This window comes from Mesoplodon mirus (genome assembly GCF_964341445.2).
Source record: "Mesoplodon mirus genome assembly, chromosome: 13".
NCBI classification, from domain to species: Eukaryota; Metazoa; Chordata; class Mammalia; order Artiodactyla; family Ziphiidae; genus Mesoplodon; species Mesoplodon mirus.
The window spans coordinates 88,200,534-88,221,886 of record NC_138989.1 but is presented as its reverse complement, the minus strand read 5'-3'; positions in this window follow the sequence as shown (position 1 = coordinate 88,221,886).

The window sequence follows — 21,353 nt, the reverse complement described above, 5'->3', positions numbered from 1 at the left end:
TTCCACCTGCACCGACGCAGTCACCTCCAGGGACACATCAGCAGTCAGAGCAGACTCTCCGCCGGGGCTGCCCACCCACTTATTTCAGAAACAGGAGTTCTGCTCCCCTCGCCCACAGACATACGGCCACTTCAATGCCTTCTGTCTGACTGTAGCGTCTACTTAGTTCATTGGGCCTGGCTGTGTAAAATCTACAGATAAACTCCATTTATGGGTGTATTTTTGAACAAGTGTTGGATCATTATAAACTTTTCAATGCGAGCTAAAACAAAGCAACCCACTAAATATTTCAGTTTGCCCACCTGTTCAGATTACTCCCCACAATGGGGTTGCCATCCACACTGACCCCTTCCGCTCCTTCCACAGTATTGTCTGTTTAGCAATAGATGCGAGTTAATAAAATCAATTACAGATGAGGGGAAGCAGTTTGCAGTGGTTCAGATAGAGTATCGGCTCACGAATCGTTAGCAGAAAGATGTAGACGTTGTTGGGTGAAGAATTTCCAGAAGCATCTGTACCACTCGTGTCTCAATGGCCGTCCTCAGTCTGGGTGGCCATGGCCTCATCACAGAAACAACTGCTTAAAATACATCCCTGGACAGAGTCAAATAAAAATATTAGCCTAGATCCGTACTGCGGTTCACCGTACTTGATGTGGTTCCCTTTTCTGAACCCGTGGACCAGTCACTAACTAGTCGTTTAGCGATCAGGCGGGCCCCGCCCACCCCCTCCTCGGAATCGATGGCCCTTTTGGTCAGACACCTGGTTGGTGACAAGCCAGTTAGTCCAAACGGTGAAATCAGTCGGAGTGTGCAGACACAGACCGACTCCAGTTGACGGGATTGGCATTCAGAATTTAGATAATTTCAGACAGACCCGTACTCTCGGCCCCTTTGAGGAAATGCCTTCCCCAAACACTTACAGAACTAATTGACCAATTAAAAACTATTCGGGAAGGGTGAGTGGCTGATCTGAAACTTTCTGACAAGCTGCCTGCCCTCTCGTTTAATAGGTTTCCAGACATATGCTCGGCACACGTGGTGTAGGGCCTCGGGCCCCTCCGAGGCTCTCCCCACATGTTTGTTCCATCCAGCTTTGCAGAGTGGAGGCCTGCTTCTCGCGTGCCTTGATGCTCATCCCTCTGGGGGCCCAGATACTTGTTTAATCAGAAGAACCAATATTGTCAAGTGCATGTTTTTCCAATACACACAGTCACGCTCAAAAGTTCTTTCCTGTGAGGTCAGCCCGGGTGACCTCTGCGGGGGGGCCCTCTGTGCAGAATGGCTCCCAGGGGCTTAGTCTGGGAGCTCTGCTTTCCTTCTCACCCCATCCGGGGCGGTGGGCATCCTCTGCGTGAAGCCCGTCTCCTCAGCTGGTTGGCCTAATCCTCCTGCAGTCGGGGGTGGTAATTTAGCTGTTTCATTGTGGCACAAGGGAAACAGAGGTCACCACGATGAGCGTGAGGACCCTGAGCTCGAAGGTCACGCTCCAGGGCCTCATGAAAGCATCCTTTGGCGGCCCTCCCTCACTTGGCCACACTGCCTCTCCCCCTGGGCCAGGTAGGGGCTGCCCTGGGCACACCCTGCTCCGTTGCCACCGTGTGTGTGGCCTGTAGTGACCGGAATGGCTGAAGGTCACACCTCCTACGCCCACAGGTCGTCCTGCCATCTGTGTCCACGCGTGTCCCCTGTTTCCAGGGACGGCCCCACAGGGGCAGTGATGCAGACGAATCCCAGATTGAAGCCAGCAAAGAAACTGAAAGAAATTCTAGCAAAGACTGCAAAAAAACAGAGCAAATCAAAACAAAAAGAGTCAGGTGGGTGAATCCCCCAAATATCCAGTGCGGCTTCTGGAATTCATTTTCTCTAAAGCAGCAGATTGTGGGGTGGGGCTCACTTTCCTCCAATCTTTTCAAATCGTGGTCCCAGCACCGGGCATCCATCAGGTGCCTTAGATTTGATGAGAGCCTTGACCCTTGAGGTCGTGTCTCACTGCCGGCACATTGCTCACTACGATACACTCTGTGCTCATCTTTCTCTCCTATGGGATAGACTTGGATCCTCTGAGTTTTCACTGTTTGGCTGACAAATCCCGTGTCCCTCCCTCCGGGGCCCTGTGTCTGGTGTAACTGCAGCTGGGGATGGGCTGCTTCCTGAGCTCTGTTTACCTGCAGCTCCTCAGAAGCACGTCTTGGGGGGCCCTGTTTGCCCAGGACCAGGGCGCTGGCCGTGGAGCCAGTCGAGGGTCGCCTCCTTCCTGGGGCCAGCTCGAGCGGCCACTGCTTCCTGCAGGTCCTTCTCCAGGCGGACCGGCCCCAGGGCTGCGAACCTCGCTTTAGCTGCACACGGGGGTCACAGAGCTCTCAGAGGCCTGATTAACCAAGTCCTTCAACGTGTTTAAGTGGATTTTCGAGGTTTACTCCAAACTCCACGTAAATCTTTCTTTAGCACCTGAAAGGTGACCACAGAAGTCCAGTGTTTGAGAAAAAGACGACAACCATGGCAGCTGCAGACCCCACCTCCAGGCCTGTCCCTCCCGGCCCACGGTCCACATGCTGGGTTCTTTCCCAGGACCCATTAGGTAAGGGTCGTACCCTTGTAAATGTTGCTGAGGATGGGATGTCGTTGAGGATGGGAGGCTCCTGGTAGCCATCAGAGCACAGGCCAAGGTGCTGGGGGTCAGTGGGCGGCCCGACAGCCTGCGACGTGGTGCTGATTGCCGGCCAGGGCTTCCTTCAGAGGTGATGGCCACATCCTGGACTAAACAAGCCCCGTCGGTGGGGTGAGGTGTTAATTGGCGTGGGCACCGCGACGCGGGGGTGGACAGGAAACGCCCCTGAGTTACCGCATTGTCATCGCTTGGGCCCCTAATGAGGGGCCACGTGTTTCTCTCTCTGAGGCTGGATTTTAATATTTCACAAACGTCCTGCAGTGACATGTACACACTACTATATATAAAATAGATAACCAACAAGGACCTGCTGTAAAGCACAGGGAACGCTGCCCAATGTTCTGTAATAACCTAAATGGGAAAAGAATTTGAAAAAAGAATAGATACATGTATATGTATAACTGAATCACTGTGCTGTGCACCTGAAACTAACACAACATTTTTATTCAAATATACTCCAGTATAAAGTAAAAATTAAAGAAAAATAGAAGGGGCTGTGTCAAACTTGAGCTGCTCCTTCCTTCCTGGTTAAAGGTCGGCTTTGGTCCGCGTCGCCGTCCCTAGAGACTGTTTCCCAGGCTGAGAAGCAGGCTTTCGTTTAGGTCTTTCTCTTAAACCCTGTGGCTGCTGGCCTTGGGCTTCAGAGGCCGTGATGGAGGGCTGCACGTTCCCACCCCAAGCTGCTTGGGAAAGTGACCCCAAGGTGGAAACCGAGTGCCTCCGTCCTGTCCTCTGGACCCTGCTGCCTGACACCTCCTCGGATGGGTCCCCTGGGAGCTGAGACCTCCGGGCGAGAGCCCCCTCTTCCTTCCTTTCCTTCATCAGGACTTGTATAAGGTTCCGGACCTTTGATTGGTGCTATCGGAGGTGGTGAGGATGGAGACTCACTTACAAACATACAACGACCGAGCGCGGACATGCCCGCCAGTCACCCGCCAAGAACCCACAGCGCGTGCTTGGGGTGACACGGTGAACCGCAGGTGACGCCCCTGAGGGCAGGGTTGGCACCTTGCTCACCGTTACAGAAAAGCAAGGACAGGCGAGCTTGGGCTGCTTGCTGTTCTGTGGGGAGGGTGAGGGTTTGAAGGAAGATGCTCTCTTTCACCGACGGCGTGAGCGAAATACCAGAGGACTCGCGGCTCCTGTCCCGGCCCTGGAGCCGCACCGGGTCCAAGGTCGAGCAGGGCTCAAGGCTGGGAGGGGAGGAGCACCTGCCTGGGCCCTGCTGTCCCGTCCACAGGGACCCACCTGGTCACCGAGGCCTGAGTGCTGCTGTCCACTCCCGCAGGGACCCACTGAGATGGCTCGCTTCGGGCAGACGGACAAGGCGGCCGCTGGAATGTGCGTCGGGGGTGGAGGGGGTGCGCCGCGGGGCTGGCGGTATCCTCTGTGAGGGCGGGAGGACACCTGGACCAGGGACTCAGGGGGCCCTGAGCCTGGGACAGGGGCGGTAGAAATACCTCAGACAGCGAGGACGCGGACTTGCATGAAGGTCACCATGTGACCAGGGAAGACATGGGCTATACGACAAAGGTAGGAATCTTGGCCTCGGGGCCAGAATATCAGGCTGGATGAGTGAGGGTTGGGGGACCCGAGGCGTTTCTTAACACTCTCAAGTGTGACATGTAGCACGGAACCTGGGCTGGAGCTGACCTGCTCAGAGAAGCCTGGAGCCGGGGGCACCAGGCTGAGGAAGGGAGAGCCCTGGGCTCCTGCAGACGGGAGGAGGAGGGGTAATGCTCGGGAAGTGGGCGTGCTCAGAAGTGAGTCTCAGAAGACGCCCCGGACCGTGTTCTAGAGGTGGGCCCAGAGACCCCCGTTCCCTGAGTCACAAGCATGCACAGCTGGGGGTGGAGCCCCCACAACCGGAGTGGTCACTGGATGCTGTCCTTGCAGTTGGGGCTGGCGCCAGAGCCAGGCAATGAAGAGCTTGGGGGTGCTGGCTGCCTGAAGAGCAGACGGTGCTGAGCTACCAGCCAGGGGTCCAGGTTTCTATGACCTTCAAGAAGGTCGGGGCAGCCAAGGGGTCTGCCTGCAGGGAGATGATGGAACATGATGGCTCAGGAGCAAAGAGATGGGTGGCCTGGGGGTGAGGCGGAGTCCTGTTGGCGTGCTCAGTGAGAGGTAAACAGGAGGAGTTGGGGCCGAGTGTGCCCACCCAGCAGAAAGTCCAGACCTGCGCCACGTATCAGCTCTGGGACGTGTGGAAGGCAGGCGGGGAAGGTCCCTGCTGCTGGGGCCAGACTCTGTGCTGGGGTGGCAGGGCTCGAGTGGGGACCTGCAGCACAGGATTATCTGCCGCCTGAGTGCCCGCCCTGGGTGCTGGGGAGCCCTGGGGGCTGAGGGGTGGTGCACCGCACTGCCCACCACCAGCAGGGAAGGTCTGGACAGTCCAGCAGCCCATCACAAGATGGGATGGGATTGAGCAGGACTGGGGGGCTCTGGGAGCTCCATGGTCAGGGAACTGACGCCTGTGCCCCCCACCAACGGACGCCTGTGTCGCTGCACACAACTGGGTCAGCTTGTGTGCAGCACACGTGTGTATCACATGTCAGCATCCACCAGAAAGCCTCGCCCACACCAGGGGCTCTAAGCAACACGTGGACCGAAGGACCAGCCTCTGTCCTGGCCACCCCAGAGCCTGTGTGACGGGCACCAGAATGGAGGGCCCAAATTGGGGCCCCTATTTACTCCCCTAAAATGCCCCTCAGGGGTCCCCATATTCTGAGCTTGGGTACATTCCTGCATTCATTCAAGAGTTATTTAATGCAGTGCTACGGATCATGCAGTCAATATGTGCACTCAGAAAAATATGACTGAGTGAAAGAGGGAACCAATGCATTTGTATGGAATTAGATAATACAGCAAAACAATTAGGAAAACGACCCGTAGACCACACTCACGTTTATATTATTTTTAAAATCACCTTTGTTTTTTTTTTTTTTTTTTGCAGACTAAACCTTGATTTTGGAAAAACTCAGAATTCCACAACAGTAAACAAGGAAGGTAAGTAAGTTTGATAAACTCTCTTACTTAACATTTCAAACTTGAATACTTAAACGAAGGCATCTTTTACTGTTGGGAGTTTGCACTTGAAAGGGAATATAAAAATGCACTGTTCTTGCCTGGGGCGGGTTCAAGTGCACTATTTGGTTTGCCCTTTCCGAGGGCTTATTTAGTTTCTGTGATTAAAATAATAACGAGAAATGATTGTTAAGGATGAACTGTATTTTTCCCAAGTGGAAAGTCTTGCACAGACTGATCAGAATGTTTAAAGAGTGAGAAATAACTATTATTCTGTAAAATCATGGGTTGAAGAAGGTGGAAAAGAGAATGCTCCTCTATGAAGTTTACTTTGACAGAGATTGATTAAGAAAAATCAAATAATACTTGTTAAAATGTGTGGATTATTTTTTTGTCTTATCAGCCCAGGATGAGCTTCTAGGGTTTGTTTTGAATCAGATTTTGTCTGTGGGAAGAAGTTACACGTTGGCTCCCAGAGTGAATCCCCCTCTGTCTTCCTTGCTTTTTGTCTTGGTTGTTTGCTGCCTGGAAATGGACAAGCTTCAATAGATGCTGAATATTATTAGCACATTTTTCTTGATTGAGATATAATTCACACACATAAAATTCACACGTTTAAGGTACACACCTGAGTGAATTTACAGAGTTTTGCAGCCATTGCCACTGTTTAATGGCAGAATATTTTCATCACCCCACGAAGAAGCCCTGTTCCATTAGCTGTCACTCCCCACTTCTAGACCTAAACTTTGCCATTCCTTCTTGGAAATTGAACTTGCTTATTAACTCTAACAGTTTTTTTTCTTTCCGATCTGGATGGCTTTTATTTCTTTTTCCTGCCTAATTTCCCTGGCCAGAACCACCAGTACAATAATGATTAGAAGTGGTGAGTGTGGGCATCCTTGTCTTGTAACAAACTCTTCACCGTTAAGGATGGTGTTATCTGTGGGTTTGTTGCAGATGCCTTTATTAAACTGAGAAAATTCCCTTCAATTTCTAGTTTGTTGCATTTTTTTTAATTCATGGAAAGATGTTAGATTTTGTCAAATGCTTTTTTGTGCTTATTAAGATGATCATGTGTTTTTTGACTTTTATTCTACAAATATGGTATATTGGGTTGGCCAAAAAGTTCATTTGCGTTTTTCCATAACATCTTATGGAAAAACCCGAATGAAATTTTTGGTCAACCCGATAATTCATTGATTAGTTTTTGAATGTTGAACCATCCTTGCATTGCTAACGCTATTCTGGACGGGTCCTTTTTCAGTAAGTATATTATGACATTGCCATTGTAGCCTCCTTCTCTCCCACGTCATTTAACACACTAGTCAAATGCAGTCAGTAAAACAGAGAAAACTACCCATGGATAAATTAATACTAGCTTGGGAAGCAGGTAGTTGAGAAGTATACTAACTTCCCATTGAGGTTCTGGTTCTGTTTTTGTTTTCATTAACTAATTCTTTGTTCATAAATGTACATACAAAATAATTGAGGGACATTAATAATGATAATGACAATAGTAATAGCCAGCATTTATTGGACACGTACTTTAGCTTCATTTGTTCCCATCAAACCCTATGGGTTAGTTATTATTATTAACCATCCCACATTATAGACCAGGAAACTAAGTCTGAGAAGCTTTACTATAACAAGATAGTATTTATATTAAAATTTACTATTGGCTTTCTATTTACCACCTGGGTTATGAATTTCAGTTGCTCATGGTTAATTAAAAATTTCACATCAGCCAGAGTCTCCTTCTGATTTAGAAGCAAATTCTTCCTTGTTGCACAAAATGGAATTAGGAATGAAAATGCAATTTAAAAAATAACATTCAAAGACTTATGGAAGTTTTTAATTCATTAAGGAAATCAGTCACTTTGAGATCATGATTTTAATGTTGATTTGACTTTTTCCCCAAAGAACGTATAGGGAATTTTATGATTTTCCCATTATTCATGTTATATGACTGAATGATTAGAATGTTTTTGACGGCAAGTCATAGAAAAACCGAGCTCTAACTTGTTCAAAACATACAGGGAAGTCCTTGCCTTGTGGCACGTGTTGAGTGCAGTGGTACTCAGTCTAACACGTGGTTTCTTATGGCTCCAACAGCCTCTCTTGACCACTCTTTTCTCAACCCCCCCAATGTATGTTTGCTTCTTCCACCAGGCTGGCCTTCCGAGTCACTGTCCATCCCTAACCCCTCACTGAGGCAAAGGGGCTGGGATGACCCAGCTAAGGGCCAGCTCTGGGAATGGAATGAAGTCGATCCCACCCAAACCCATAATGGCCTCAACAGAAGCCCCCCGAGCTAGAACATCCATGTGGAGGGAAGTGCAGTGCTCTGGTGTGTGTGAGTGCAAAGAAGACCCCAGACGACCACACCACCTCGGCAGGAATCTCTCACGATCCCTACCTTTCCCTACTCTCGAAAACAGCCAGGATCAGGCCCGTTGGGTATGGAGTCCTCTTCACGCTGTCATTGCTCTTTCTGGGCGGGGTACCCAAGTTCTTGGATAACTGGGTGAATTCTGATTTAGAAGATGCACTCTCTCTTCCTAAAATATCACAGTTTGGCCATCCATTTCCTAACGACCCTCTTCAAATTTATGAAGATATGAGAAACTTCCTTTGCTTTCCTTTGTCATTACAGTAAAAACAAACTTTTCTTACTCATTTTGTATAAGTTCATTTATTCAAGTGATCAGATGCCCACTCTATGCCAGGGATTATGCCAGGCATGGGAAAATTCAATAAGATATAGACAGTTTCTGTCCTAGCCGATGGATGGGCGTATGCTCACATCGTTGCCAAAAAAATAAGTAACCTGGGAAATGGAGATACACAAACGTCAGGTACAGTGTGATGTAAATGTAAAGATGATTTCTCAGGGTGGAGTTTTGGGTGGAGAGCCGGGGTGAGGAAAGGTCTCCCAGGAGAGAAAAGCTGGGCATTTCTGGGCTCATCACCTGATCTGCAGATTTTAAAATCCTTCTGATGCTCCTACTTTGCTCTCTATTTCCTGATGATTAAAGTTCCTACTAGACATAGGCTGAAAGAATGGAAGAAGCTGAAATAAAAATGAAGCACTTGGACGCTGCGTTAAAATGCTGGCTGGATGCTTTCGGAAAATCTGTGGCCTTGATTTGTCTGTGGTCTCCGTCCAGGGACCTCAAGCCTCATCTAGACCTTGCTTTCCGCTGGGACCTCACATTACCTGCCAGACAGAGAGCCAGTATCCCAGATAACTGTGCTTACTTGGTCTCTGGAACAAAGCCCTTGAGCGGGAAGGGCTGCTTTGTCAGGCGCAGGTTGGCTCTGCAGTGGGATCCCGGGTCCTCACGATGAGCTGATAGGAGAGAAGCTTTGGCCGACGTGGGTTTTGCATCACCCCTCTGCCCGCCCCGCGTCCTAGCTTTAGCTGCTCCTTGGTGGCCTCTACCAGTAGGGGGTGTCGAGGGAGGTTTTCCTCTGTATCCCGGGCTGGGTGGTGGTCCCGAGGAGACACCTCTGAAGAGTAATAGGGCCTGGCGGGGTCAGACCCCGCCACTCTGAATTCACGGCACTCCTGGCTCTGCCGTCCAGCTCGTAATAAGCCAGCAGCTTAGCTGCCTCTTTTAAATTGGCTGGGAAAGCAGGCGAGCTTTACAACCCAAACAATCAATTTCAAACTGCCCGACCCAATCAGGCCGGATGGACAGTGACCCTTTAAATTGAGTGTGAAGTTGGGGGAGGGCTCCCCCATCCCCCTCAGGGAGCGCAGGCCATCGCTTCCTCTCCGAAGTGGGAACTATGGTAGTGGCTCGGACCCCACTCAGGCCCTGTGTGCCCAGCCCTGGGCCTGGTCCTGTTGTGGGTCCGGGGAGCAGGGTCTGGGCCGTGGGACCCACAGGCACACGTGTGACATCCAGACAATGCACTTGACGCCTTTGGAAAAGTACGTCGTGTCTCTCGCACGGTCTGATTTTAATTTGGGTAATATTCCCGTTAATAATAACATCTAATTACAGCATCCATTAAAAGTTAGTAACATTAATTTAGCAGGGAGAAAATCTAATAGAGTTCTTGGAGTGATATTGGCATTTTTCCATTAAATTAATGTTACCAGCTTTTAACAGGATGTCTTAAATGGGCATCGTTAGTGTTGGGTATATTGAACAAATTAAATTCAGGCCCATAATATGAGGTGAGAGCCTATTTATGAATCCAGAAAAGATGTCTGTTGGTCTCTTTCATCCGCTTGAAATATTCTGCAGCAAGTGTGGGAGGCTGTGCAGGACTTCTGGAAAATTCCTCCAGGGATGGACAAGCCATCTGCCCAGAGTCTGGGCGCCTCTGTAGTGAGCAGGGCCTAGAGGGGCCGCAGGGTCACCTTGACACCCTAAAACCCCTATCGGGAACGCTCCCTTTCCCCGAGTTCTGTGTCCTGGGTCTCGTGAGACAAGCGGGTCACTGGAAGCTGGGATGTTCTCCAGCCAGCGGTGGGCGGGCTCCGCTTCCCGGCGGGGTTCCCGCCATGTGGCCTGCATGGCGGAATGGGTGCGGCAGGGCTGTTTCAAAACCCAGCTGGATAGGGACGCATAAGCTCACAAGTGCAGACGGAAGATTCTGGAAAGGGGGTGCAGGGGGTCAGCAGCGGTCAGCCCCCATGGTTGCAGCTCTGCCCGCTCCTGGGAAGTCCGTGCTTTTGCTTGGAGCAGGAAGCTCCGGATGCCGGTCCTCCTCAAGGAGATGGGATGGAGCTTGGATGCCGGCATTCCCGAGTATCTGACATTTACAAATGCGGAGATTTGTGACTTAGATACAATTTCACTGAGACAGTCCCATAAAAGCACACATTACATACACGCTTCAAGGGAGTTTCTCAGACTTCTATAAAAGTTCCCATGAGAGATGATGCTGTGGACATGAGCCTTGACACTTGGCGTGGGACCCGGCGGCTGCGTCCTCGTGCTGGTTTCCAGGGCGCCTCTGCCCGTTCCTGTTCACGAGACCAGCGGTCCCCTCCCTCCTTGTTCTTGTCAGGGGGACTCGAGGGTGAGGGAAAGTAGTGGTGACCCTTGTGCAGGGGCTGCCCGTGCACTGCCTCTGTCTGTGATAAATGTCTTCACCCTTTATGTGCCAGAAGCACAGGCTTTGGGGAGGGAGGGAGGGAGGGTTACGCATCTTCAGGCCCTTACGTGAAGCTGTGGCCACAGGAGCTCTGGGGGTGAGCTTTGGAGCTGGACATGCCTGGGGTCTACCGCCTCAGGGGCTGGAAGGCTTTGAGCAAATCATTCCGCTTCGGTTTCCTCATCTACAGAACAGGAGGAAGACAGGAGCGTTTTGGAGAGGAAAGATCTGCTATGAAAGTTACAGGAGGGCTTTGCTATTCGTTTGGTCTGAGAGTCAGAAAAAGGAAATCAAACCCCAGCCGCCTCTGGAGGTCAGGGAGAAGCCCACAGGGCTTGAGGCTTGTGTCCCCAAAGGGCTCTGACTGGCATGTCCCGAAAGGGTGGGGAGGTGGGGAGAGGGTGGTTTAGGACAGAGGAGGAGGAGGGGGAGGCCACGGCGCAGGGGACCAGACTTGGAGCCAGGAGCACAAGCGTGCGCCCGGCCCTGCTGAGCAGCGGCCACGGGCAGGGGACAGTGGACCGAGGGGGAGGGGCTGCGTGCCCGAGTCCTGTGGCCACAGAGCCGGTCACGACCCTGCTCAGGCCTCACCAGGTACAGGCAGGCATTCTCATGTCTGGTGGCCGAGGCAGCGGACGGGCCCTGATAAGGGCTGAAATGAGTTTTTATGGAAAACACATTTTACACAGCAGATACAGAGCCTGGATAGACTGTCCAGTTCATATATGTAAACAGTGTATAAAATAAGGCTCCACACACTCGGTTACGTTCAGATGAATCTGGAAAACCAAGGGAAGGGGCGCCTTTCCTGGGTGGGACGTGCCCTGCACGGCATGGGGCTCGGATGATCATGAGTGTTTGAGGGGGTGTCCTCTGCCGAGGTCCTCAGACCTGTTTCCAGTTATTGGAATGGGAGAATGTCAACCAGAAAATACTGCAGCTTCTTACTTATAGGATATGTTATCTTCAAGAAAGTTACTGTATTATTTGAGACTTTTTCTCTATAGAAAGTCTGGTGCAAGGCTCACGGCTGCTTAGGTGACATGATTCATTCTTATTGGAAGCTCACTATGCACCATTCAGATGTGATGCATCTTCTCCGAAGTCATTCAGCCTTCTGTGCATCTTCATCATATCTGACTACATTCAGTGCTCACATACAGAAATCCTGAATTCTCTTCTAAAGCGGTATGCTTGCCTGTTTTCCAGAGCTATGATTTTATATAATATATGTGTGCATGCATCCGTGCATGACATATACATAAATATGCATTTTATATATATCTTAAGTGACACACTCCTGCAATGGGAACCATCTATGTTTGTTTCCATGTGCGCCCAACAGTGAAGTCATAGGTTAAGTTATTTTGCTTTAAAAGTGTAGACATCAGCATGGATTGACTGACTGAGTTCAAATCCATGTCTGCATCCACCAGCTGTGTGGTTATGTGTTCTCACTTTTTCCGCAGCCTCAGTTTTCTGATCTGTAACATGGGGGTTATAATAGCCACCCGTAGGGCTAGTCTAGGGATTAGAAATAAAGTCTGAGGCACTTAACCCATGCCTGCACAGAGGACTTACTAAATACGGAAGCTATTATTTTGTGTTTTCAAATATCAACTTAGAAGTAGAGAAATGAGTTGAATGCCTTCTTAAAGGTATTTCTAAATCTAAGGTTTAATGAAATAATACATATTATTGCAAAAGAAAAGATCAGTAGTAATTCCTTTGCTGGTCATATCACAGTTGTTTCTGAGAGACTGAATGAATATTGGACCTACGTGCCTATAAAAACGCTGATTGGAGTCAATGTGCTGCAAACTGCTCTCCTGTTTTAGTGCTCAGAAATGTAAAATGGGGCCCTGCACTTAGGAAGCTCACACTGCGATGGACAGAGAATTTCACTTGAAAAGCAAATATCGCCCCATATAAAGGGTAAATTTGGTGCCGCGAATAACAAATAGAAAATGATTCTGCAACCCCGAGCTGAGTAGTTTGGTGTACCTACCCTTTAATTTGGACTTTGAGAAAAGCTGTTCTCCCAGCTAGGTTATGAAGTAAGGCTACAGACAGGACAAAATGTGAACAAGATAAATTAACTTAAGCATCCGTTTCTGAACGGGTTTCGGGAGAACAAACCGTTTCTCTGTCCCTCCTCTGGACAGTGGAGAAAGGGTGCCTCTTGGGGCAAAGCCCTGATCTGAGCCTCACCCACCTCCTGGTCAGTTCCCTCAGAGGTATTAAGCTACTGTTTATGAGTTTGATCTGCTTTAATAACTTTATCCAGAAGGAGTTAGGGCTGGGTTAGCTTTTCCTGATCTCAGAAACAGCCCCTCTAGCTGGGGGACCTGTCAGTGTTCAGAGGGAAGGTGAATTCCTCCTTCCCAGGAATTCACCCCTTCTTTTGCATCAAACTGCCAGCAGTTTGGATTAATACCTGTAAATCTTCCACTATGAAGTGAAGAGTATAAAAGTGCTGCTTAAACAAACTACCCCCTCCCAGGCTGAACAAAGGAAGTCTCTAATGCAAATTAGATTAGCTCTAGATTAAATGCCAGGAACTTGGCTCTTTCTGGAGTCACCCTTCAGCCTCCTTCCCGACCCGGAGACTCTGACTCTCCCTTAAGTAGCTCATTACAAAGGAAAAATCACTCCTAAGCCCCTAACAATTAAAAATTTAATGAGCAAACATGTGCATAGAAGATCCTTCAAGCTTATTCTGTCAAATGCATTTTAATTTCCTTTTTTTTTTGTTATGCTCAGTTATTCCAAGATAAGTTTAAGTTTTTCGCTCCCTAGGAGGTAAGATCTAAACATAATGACCACATGTAAGCATCTGGATCATCTTTCACAACCCGAGCACCACATTGATTTTCCAGTTAGGAGGACATGCTGCTCTTCCTGGTAGCAAAGTTGGTAGAAGTTGTGCCTGAGAGGAGAGGGGTCACTGAATTACTAAAGCCGTGATCTCTCATCTCCATGATATTTCACTAACTCTTATGCCCATGGGGACGCTTCTGTCTGTTATGTTTTCTAAAAGCTGCACCTGCAAGTCGGGTGTCTTGAGACTCGTCTAAGACGCAGCTCAGATAAACACACAGATTAGGACGTCCTTCAAAGCTCCTCGGGAAAGAGGGGATTAAGTGATATGGAGACACCCCCAGATGCTTCATGGAACAAAGTTCTGACGGGGACTTGCTGGTGGGGTTGGGACCCCTGAACTGTGAGAAGAAGCGATTTTAAAGCAGGTCAGTGAACACTTCACATTTCTGGGTAGCTTTACGGGGTCTGTTTCAGCTTTGAACCACCGTCCAACCTAGGCAGTCATGACGGGTGTGTGTGTGCCCACATGTGCGTGCTTGTGTGTGTCCACACGATGCGTGTCCGTGTGTGTCTACATGCGTGTGCACATGTGTGTGTCTCCACGTGTGTGTGGACAGATGGGGACAGGCTGTGAGGACGCACGGGGACATGGTGGAGACTGTCACTGTCACTGAACACAGCCCCTGGCTCTCCCTTGAGATTCGGACTGGAGTACAATCTCCTTATTAATGCGAGAGAGGACCTGCCTATCAAGACCAAACAAACAGTGTAGGAAAAAACAACTAGTCCCCACCCAACCCATGTGGTAGGATTTACCGTCACCGTTACTGTCGCTGTAAATGAATTAAATTGTTAGGTATTGAATGCCAGCCATTCACCCAGCAGCAGCAGCAAACCCATCCGAGTGCAGTTTTTAATGTAGTTTTTGGTTTATCTGGGTGTTTCTTGCCTTTGCTTATCTTTCTGCCTATCTTGGAAAACCTCATTACCCTGTTAAATGTTCTTTTAACTGGTGCATCTCCCGATTTAATTCAGCGGAGGCAGTAAGTTAGTTAGATGAAGCCCTGAGTCTGACGTGGGCGCCCAAGGCGGGTTCAGACCCTGTCCTGGCGGCGCGGACGGCCTTCCTGGGTCCCAGGGCCCGAGCATCGTGGGCGTCACTCCTGTGGGGACGGCACCTGCTTTCCTTCCTCACTTCTAGGCGCTTCTTGGGAAAACTGGCAGGGGCAGTCGTGTGGTTTTGTCAGACCTCAATCCAGTTTGATTGTTTGGCTTTTGGAAGTGGTGGAAACAGGGTCTCAAAGCTAAATCATGCTCCTTTGTGAAAGAATCTCCTTCAGATTTTGGAAACCTGACTCCAAGTTACTGTGTGTGCCAAAGGCCCTGGTGGTCTAATAGTCCGGGGACTGCTTCAGGAGAAAACTGATTTGTAACCTGTGTCAAAGGTGGTCTGTGAAGAGCCAGCCTCGTTGAGTAACTAACTGGCCTGAGGTCCTAGTGGACCAGAGGAAACACACAGGGATGTGCTTTGTGTCTTCCCTGTGCAGAAGACACAAAGTACAATACGCGTGGCCTTTTTAAGTCAAAAACCATGAAAACAGTATGTTTGGAATTTTCCATTTGGGCTTATCTAAATTCAACTTTCTTTTAAAATATGTAGACAGTAACGAATACTTACATATCCATCTACACTTTGGAAATATTGGTATTGGTTACCAGTATCTGGCTTTTTATATTTCCTCCTGGTGAATATCAGCAACATGGTAAACAAAAGATCCTATTTGTTACAGCTATGGCCACTAGGAGAATGTTATGGGGAATTGGATATATCTACAGCAAATTGGTTGTGCTCAAAATGTATTTTAAATTTCCTTTTGTGTATATCTTAACATCCAGCATGACACGCTGTGTGCCATAAATAAAAGATCGTGGAATGAATTATATGCCTTAACTTATATCCCTTATAAATGACGACACCGAAAAGAATAGTAGCCAACCTCATAATTGAATGTCCTTTAGGATGTAATGGTATGTTTTGTTTAACTGGTCAGATTCAGGCAATCAGTATAACATAAAACATAAATTAGCATCATGCTAAAACAAATACAAATATTTGTGCATCTTGTTGTGTAATCAGGTTCAGGCAGAGCTAGAATGTTGCTCTGCAGAGCTTGTTTTTAATTAAAAGAGCCCCAGATAGAACCATCATGCTTAACATCAGAGAAAAACCTCAATGCAGTCTGCCAAGCAGCCCACTTGCAACACAACGTTTGGGTTTCCTGTGGGATGGGAACACTCTAGGTCCGGGTCATGTGACTTACTGATTAGCGCTCTAAGTGCTTTCAGCGCTCTTGATAGGTTGGGGAGCACAAACCTCCCGCACCGCCTGATCTCCCCTATGTCCTGGAAAATGGGCACACCTGGTTGCTCTCAGCGCGGAAACACTCATTAGGGAATGGTTGCAGCGAGTAAAGCCTAGTCTTCTAGGAAGTGACTTAATTAGGAGTTGGTTTTACACTTTTCATTGGTTTCATTGCAATCTTTACACTTCTGTGATGATGATTAGGAATTGCTTCTTCCCTGTTCGGCCCTCTGGAGCCGTGGAGATGGCTGTCCTCAGAGCAGTGGTCTTCGCAAGGTCATCGGGGCTCGCTGGGGCTGGGGTGATGGACACAGAGCTCAGAAATCAATCACAATTAGCATGGGCATGAGCTTCCTGTGTGCAGATGTCGGCGGGACGGACCACAGGGCAACGTGCGGTCAGAGGAACCGGTAGGTTTCGGGACTCGGTCCCTCTGTGGGACAATCAGAGTCTGCTCTCACCGTGGTCAACACTGACATTCCCGGAGACCAGCTTTGGTGTGTTTTGGCAGGAGGGGTCGTTGCAGCGAAGTCTTCTGCGATCCCTGTAGGTGTAGTTGGTTCTGTATGAACTGAAATTTGCTTTCCACGAAGGCTCGGGGAAAACAGCTGGGTACGATGAAGCTTCACACTAAGTGGCCCCCATCCTAATACATCCCCATCACTGGAGTCTGGCTGCTGTCCTTTCAGCCTTTCTTCCCCCAGTGCAAACCAGCACCATCTCCTCTTTTTCTCTGGTCGTTCCCCCGCCCCCCGGCCCTGCTTCAGTCTCATGATGCCGGGTCCTTCTCTCCAAATTAATCTCATCCTCTCCTCCTTCCTGGTCTAACTCCAAAGGTATTTCTTCCGTGAAGGCTGTCCTCCCGACCCTGTGTATATATCCCCCCTTAGAATTTCTGTAGTAGAGATCATGCAGTTTGCTGTCACTTGTTTGTTACAGACGTTAGGTTGGGATTCTCCACTATGCTAGAGAATTCTTTGAGTCCAGGAAACTTACAATGCCTTGTAGAATTCAAGGGGTAGAGTGGACTGTCCTCAAATACTTGTGGGTTGATTGGTAACGTGGGTGCTTCCTATATTGGATAGAGTCCAATATTGACATAAAATTTTTATGAGGGTCAATGGTGATGGCAGATGTCATGATTATGTGAGACAAATCCACACAAAGAAGCCTGTAATGTCATGTACCTGTGAGTGTGTGTGTGTGTAAACGTTGCGTTTTGTGTGTCAGTCAGAACATGCTAAGTGTAGTGACAGATGAAGGTCAGTAAAAGCAAAGGAAAGAGAAATAAGAAAAGAATGAAAACAATAATATTCAGTGGCACCAATGTCATGAGAACGTGGTCTGTTTACGTCCATACATGTAAGAGCATGTTAAGTGAAACTGGAAAAAGCAAATTTAAGAATAGACTTTTCAAGGGCCTTAGAGTAGCAGAAGCAGGAAAGAAACGACCGGCAGTGGATGAAGATGCCTTTCACCAGAGAGTGAGGACCGACCAGGGTACGAGGGGGCGCGGGGAGCAGAGGAAGCTTGAAAACAGGAAATGGTAACAGAATCCTGTGCCAAAGAAACTTATTTTCATTAAGAAATAGGCTTTGTTTCCATAAAGAAACTTATTAGCCAGCTTCAGAAAGACAGCAGGGTCCCCAGAGAGCGTTTCTCTCCATTGGGAAGACCCGGGAGGTTGTAGAAACTCCCCGACACCACGCGGACCACAGGGACAGCTACCCCCGGTTCCGCGGTCTAAGTCTCCTCCGGAACCTGAGGCTTGCGCCCTAAAATTTGGCCTCGAGGGTTACATTGTGTAAGACAGTAAGGACTCCTTGCAGGTGTCAAAGGGAGCGTGTCAAGGAGAGAGCGCGCAGTGTGAGGCCGCCTGGCGGGGGGGGGGACATTTGTCACTTTGCTCTCTGCCCAGTTCACCAGCCAAAGGAAACATGAGTATTTACTGTGATTGTTCAAGAGGGACGTGTAAACAGTGGTGGTACTAGAGGACGTCCAGGATCATTCCCTGCCTGTGTGCCTGAACGGCTGTGCGTGTGTGTGCACACATGGATGTGCTCACTCGTGGTGCATTTTTGTGCATGCGTGGTGGCGTGTCTGTGCATGACTGTGCACGCACGTTGTTCTCACCCCAGGCCTCAGCAACGAGCCTGGAAGATTTAAGTGTCCGGTGGGGCAGGCCTCGTGTTTGGAGGAGGCTGATTGACTTGGCGGACAGAGCTTTAGTTGGAGTGTACCGGCGTGAATTCACCTTAGCAGGGATTTGCAGTGGGATTTTCTCTGTCCTCCAAGAACGGCAGCCTTGCCAGCTCTCTGCGTCTGATGGGGCCTCTGTAAGCAACGGCCCCAGCAGAGCTGTGCTGCAGCCGAGCGCTGGCTCTGAGGGCCAGGGTGAGCACAGGGGACCCAGAGCCTGGGCAGCTTGGGCAGACCTGTGGCTCAAGCGTCCCTCCTGTGGGTTCACGCTCACCAACGCGGGGAAGCGGATCAGGGGCCCGAGGAGCTCCGGGCAGCCGTCCTCCGTCCCAGCAGGGAAACAGAAGGAGCCAAGGGGCCCAGTGCCCGGGGCCCCCGAGTGAGGGCACAGCCAGGGCCTGCTTCACAGATGCTCGTGGCAGCTCCAGTCACCTGAACCCACAGCTCAGGGTGACCAGGAAGAGGGAATGTGGCGTCTGGAGGATCCCACCGTGACACGGCCTCGTGGGTGAGCGGAGTCGTCAGCCGGCCTTTGCTGAGCCCAACTGCTCGGTTCTCTGTAGCCTGTTAGGCACAGAGCTGCATTTGTCCTGCTCAGCCTCTGGGTGAGTTGGGGTTGGAGCTAATGGGATGGTCGGCAGCTGTGACGTCCTGCCGCTCGTGATTGTGAGTGGCAGGGTCCACGTTGGGAACCAGTACGACCTGTCTGCTCTTTAACAGGGTCCCTGAGAGCTCGGGGTTGAAGGCAGGGTTTCTCTTCTTTCTTCCGGACCTTTGGAGACCTGGACACAGCTGTTTTCTTCCTTCAGTCCCTGTGCTTCTCACTCGCAAACTGACCCCTCTCTGGGATGGAGGCTCTAAGCAGACTTGTGGGAGACCTTCACCTTCATCTTCATCATCACCATCAACATCAGCATCATCATGACCATCATCACCATCAGCATCACCGTCATCACGACTGTCATGACCATCAGCACCATCATCATCATCCTCATCTCCATCATCTTCATCATTATCACCACCTTCATCAATATTATTGCCTCAAAGCACTTTGGAGATAGACTGTCTCAGCATGGACCAGGAGATCAACACCTACCCCTGGTCTTTCACAGGCTCTGCCATCATCTTGATGAACTGTGCTGATGGTCTGAGTTTTCTCTAATATTTCCAGTCGCCTAAATAACAGACGTGAGATTTATCAGCAGGTTTCACGTGGGCTCACTAACAGCAGGCCCAAGCTGGAGGTAACATATCTGTGTTCTGCTCACTGGTGGTCACAATGGTGGGCCCAGGATGGAGAGGCAGTTTCTGCAGGCTCTGGGAAATCCAAGTTTGGAGTCTTCCTGTGAGTCTGGGACATACGGTGTCTGGAATTAGACATGTTTGGATCTATGACACTGCTTTGGCCTGAGGTTCAGCTGGCAGGGGTCTGATGAAATGCTGGGTGTAGGCGGTATACCTAGCAAGTGCCAGCATCGGTGTTCCCGTGTCCACAGAGGTGAGACTCTGGACAGAACACTGACACAGCTCCAGCGAAGTTCTCCCTTCAGGAGGTGAGGTTTGCTGGGTGAGCATCCCAAGCTGAGGATAATGTACTCAATGAGTGGTTTCTTGGAGTTTCAGAGGAGGAGATTTTGATTCAAACTCTCTTTTCATTTTCTCACTCTCTCAGTCACAGAAGAGCTATTCGGAGGGCCTCCGTTACTCTCCGCTTCAGTTTGTTTGAGCCCATGAATCAAAAAGTAAAGAATCCAAAGGCAACTCAATAAAGCTGAACAAAGCTTCACTCTGGAAGCTATGGAAGGTCAGTTTCCCATCTGGATGTAGATCCAGACAGAACCCATTAGGAAAGCTCACGGACACGAAACCCCGTGAGCCGGAACCACTGAGTAGTCCCGTGAGACCCACCTGCATCAAACTCTCTGCACTTTGCGGAGTGCTGCTGTGTGTCTGGGACATAAGCGTGAAGGAGGGAGGGGACACTGCAGAGACAGGGTGGGGATCCTGGGGTCCGATCTCACCTTCATTCCTGCTTGTCTAGGACAAGCTCCTATTTCCCAGTTGCTCCGTCTTCCTTCCTCCATGGGGTCTGTTAGTGGGATGACAATATCCTGGGGCCCTTTGTGATGTCTGACCGCGCCCACTAATGCTGCTGACAGCATCTGACCCATGATTCCAGTAAATTTAAGTGCTTGTATGATCACTGCCGTGGCTTCATTTGGGGGTTCCTTCTGTTTGTGTGTGGCCATATCCAAATCATGGTCCTTCCATGTTTAGGTCTGAGTAATTTGCCAAGGGTCTTCATTTCTTCCCTGTAAATCCATAAATAAAGCGTGTCGGAGCTGTATGCAGGATACAAATATTGTTTCTGTAAGTCCCACAGGAGTCCTAGTGACAGTCACATGCACGTGGATTTCCGCGCAGCAAAGTTGCTTTCAGCCTAGTGTGCATAAGGATTTACTTATGAAATGTATTAATAAATGCCACTGTGCCATTTTTGGTAATTTCCATCAGGTCCCACTTCCAAAGGCTCACTTCTAAGTTGCAGTGAGGCAGCTCTGGGGAAGGGCTATCAGATTCTGTGATCAGCCGAGACCCTCACTCACATTCCTATACACACTTCTTACCCAGTGCAGGTGAGGTCACCACCACAATCAGAAAAAGCTCTAGCGGTTGTGTAGTTTATCAATACAGAAACGGGGATCCCCTCCCAAATACGGACTTTCATGTCACTGATAAACACAAATGAACAACAAATAAAAACATGCCGAGAAAAGGATTTTAAAATCATATTTAAAGAAAAATCCTGACTTTTTGCTGCATTTTTGCATCTTAAAACTTAGGTAATCTATTGAAGGCAAATTTGATGGCCTGTGTTCCATGTACTATTTCAGGCTGTTTAATAGCACAGTTAAGACGTATCCCCCAGATGGGGGGGGATATAGGGATGCCAATTCGGGATTTGGGGGCTGGTGCCATGAACTCTACACGTCCCACTCAGTATCATCAAGAGAATTTGGGTGGTCAGAGGTAGAACGGGGGGCGACCACACTGCCATTCTGTCAGGAAGCCGCAGAGAAACGAGAAGAGAGGGGTGATCTCCATGTGCCCCACACAGAACTGCATTCACGCAGCATTTCCTTGGATTTTCACAATGGACTTG